Below are 3,092 nucleotides of genomic sequence, written 5' to 3' on the forward strand. Positions count from 1 at the left end.
GCCCAGGAGATTGAGGCTGCAGTGAGCTATGAAAGTGCTACTGCAGTCTAGCCTGAGTGAAAGCAAAACCTAATCTCAAAAATAGTCCCATATTTTTGTGGTTTATTAGATGATACGATCTGCATCTACTGATAGTCTGAATTAATTAATTCTGATTTTCATACTTACAATGTTCTTTTGTCTAATTTTATTATCTAGTAATTCTCGAACAATGTTAAATAATAATGTGGATAGAGGACAATCTTTTTTACTTTAGCGGGGAAATATCTGGTATTTGCCATTAAGAATGTTGGTCTTTGGATTGAGATAGTTATGCTAAGGAAAAGTCTGAATTTTAAAACTGATTAACTGCTTTTGCCAAGAATTTTTATTGAATGTTGTCAAATAACTTTACAACCTCTATTGACATAATCAAATAGTTGTTTTTCATCTGTGATATGATTAATATATTACTTAACATTGGACTGTTTCTGCACTATTAGAATAAATAAATCTTGCCTTTAAGATGTATTATTTTTTAACATGCTGCTAGATTCTGCTTTCTCATATTAGAATTTTTTCATTGACAGGCATAAGTGGTATTGGTCTGCACTCTCTTTTTGAAGACTAACATCATCACACATTGAAATATTCAGTTTGTAAAATTATTTCACAATTTTTCCTTCTCTTACCAGTCTGTGAAGCAGTCTAACATTTCAATTTTGGCTCATGGAAGGTTTGGTAACATTTCTCTTTGAAGCCTCCTGACCTTCTAATTTGGTGGAATACTCTGACAAATTGATCTACGGGGATTTGTCTGTTAAAATGTTCTAATTCTTGATAATATTAGGAGAAATACCTAACGTAGATAACAGGGGTACAGATGCAACAAGCCAACAAGGCATGTGCATACCTATGTAACAAATCTGCACGTTCTGTATATGTACTCCTGAATTGAAAGTATAACATATATACATATGAAACCAAAAGCAATGCAAAAAAAAGTTCTAATTCTTTAAGAGTCTCTTTTTGTAAATTCAAAATTTGCCAGAAAATTATATGTATTTATCCTCGTTTTCAAATTTACTTTGGATATGTAAAGTTTATGTAAAGTTTCTTAATGATTCATTAAAATTTGAAGTATCATTATTAACACCATATCTGAAGCCAGAAAACTGAATTTGGTACAACATTGAAGTCCAATTTACATAATTAGGAGGTAGAACCAGGCCTTTTGACTCATTCTGGCTCCATTTCTCTGAACCTCATTGCGCGTTCCTCCCCATCCACCCTCTCAGTCCCACCCACGATTTCCAGCTGCCTGACAATGTAGGGCACTGAAATGTAAAGTTGTTGTCAGGTGCTGATAAGAGTCCCATGAAAATAATGTTTCTTTTGTTATTACAGCATTATTTGTCCTGTCAAATTTCCTCACTGAAGATAAATTCTGGCCATCCTTTACTAAAATTAAGCAGCCTCAATGTAACTAAGGAGACACTGATCAAAATGACATCCTGTCATATTAAAGGAAATGATTTCTTCTTTAAAATTAAAAAAATACAAATTAGACTCTGTTGCTTTGTTGCAACCTTTGCAATGGAGTAACTGCAGGTAGAGAGTATAACTCAATACAACCAGCTAAAGATGTACTTAAGAAAAAGCATTTCGCAGAAGAATTTGCTAGATCATGTTATTCTTCACCCAGAGTGGAAGGGTGTATTGCAATCGAATTCTGATTAAAAATAGTAAATATAACCAGTCTATTATTTAGAAGAGACAGTCTTGGAAACACGAAGGTTTATGGCATGGATTTTGACATATCAATTTATTTTAGTTTTTAGACTGACAAAAAAATTGATTCTGCTGAGAAAAGCATAATTGAGTATCTTTTGTATGTATAATAAAATGACCAATTCTGCTCCACTATTAGTGCCAGGCAATTTCTAATCCTGCAACCAAGAACACAGAACACAGAACACAGTATAGTCTCTTATGAACCTGAACTTGCCATCATTCATTACGGGCTTAACGTATGAAGCTGAATAGAATGACACCATAGGGAGCCTACAGTATCTCTCCAACTCCACTGTACACTATTCCTGCTTGTTTACTAAGTTTCAGCCACTCTGGCTGACTTTTCAGTTCCTTTTATGTATTCAATTTTACCTGCCTCAGGACCTCTGTCTTAGCTGTCTTTCTCTCATTGGGGTAAGCTTTTTAAAGATCTTTGTATAGTTAGCTCTTTGTCATAATTCAGATCTCAGCTAAAATGCCACCTTCTCAGAGATGTATTCCCCAACCACACTCATTATTGTCCTGAATAAAAAATAAGTGACAATAATCTACACTAGGCATTGGACCTCTGAAGAGTATTTAAGCTCAAGGTAAAGGAAGTTTTGAATGCAGAGTTTTTTTAAAGTCCCTGGTTTTGTAATGTGTTTGAAATGAGAATGGTTTACAATTAAGAGTCCATTTCAAATGGCCTTATCAAAAGTACTGGGTTTTTTCATAAAAATTAATCTCATAAAAGCCTAGTATTTTAAAGCATCAATTTAAAAGGCTTATATAAGACAGAACAAATTTGTTTTTAAAACTTTCATGTTTTATCATTGACATTACAAATGTTTCTACACTCATAATGCATTACATTTTTTAAAAAATTCAGTCTCCTTAGAGATTATCAAAAATTGCCAATGCTGACTACATCTCAAGTCGTCATGGCGAGGTATTGGGAAAAGTTTTCAATTAGCAATAATCACACCTCAGATAAAACTCATTGGCTATGATACTACCACTGTGCAAAGCTGCATTACATTTTTCATGCATTTTACAATCTTGCATTAGAAATTCACCTCACTCATCTGCAGAGATGTTGATGAAAACCTCAGAAGGCATCTTATTCATCTAAATATCATCCAATTAGGCAAAAGATTGCATCATATCTATACGTAGTATTAGCTTTTCTACTATAATATAAACTACATTATAAAGATCATGCTTTCTTTTTTGTCAATTAATAATCCTAGTACCACAAAAGTTATGACATGCCATAAAAGTATGATAGGGGTATCATCCATAATATTATTGTTGTTTCATAATAGAAATAAGAAATA

General features: G+C 33.0%; 1 non-coding gene across 1 annotated transcript; it reads right to left on the bottom strand.

Moving 5' to 3' along the window:
• Window positions 1-2,644: 2,644 nt before the first annotated feature.
• On the bottom strand, window positions 2,645-2,785 carry LOC120362490 (U4 spliceosomal RNA). The gene has a single exon (XR_005578381.1). It is a non-coding gene; the product is annotated as a U4 spliceosomal RNA (small nuclear RNA).
• Window positions 2,786-3,092: the final 307 nt, after the last annotated feature.

The sequence above is a fragment of the Saimiri boliviensis genome, chromosome 15, assembly GCF_048565385.1.
Source record: "Saimiri boliviensis isolate mSaiBol1 chromosome 15, mSaiBol1.pri, whole genome shotgun sequence".
Lineage (NCBI taxonomy): Eukaryota > Metazoa > Chordata > Mammalia > Primates > Cebidae > Saimiri > Saimiri boliviensis.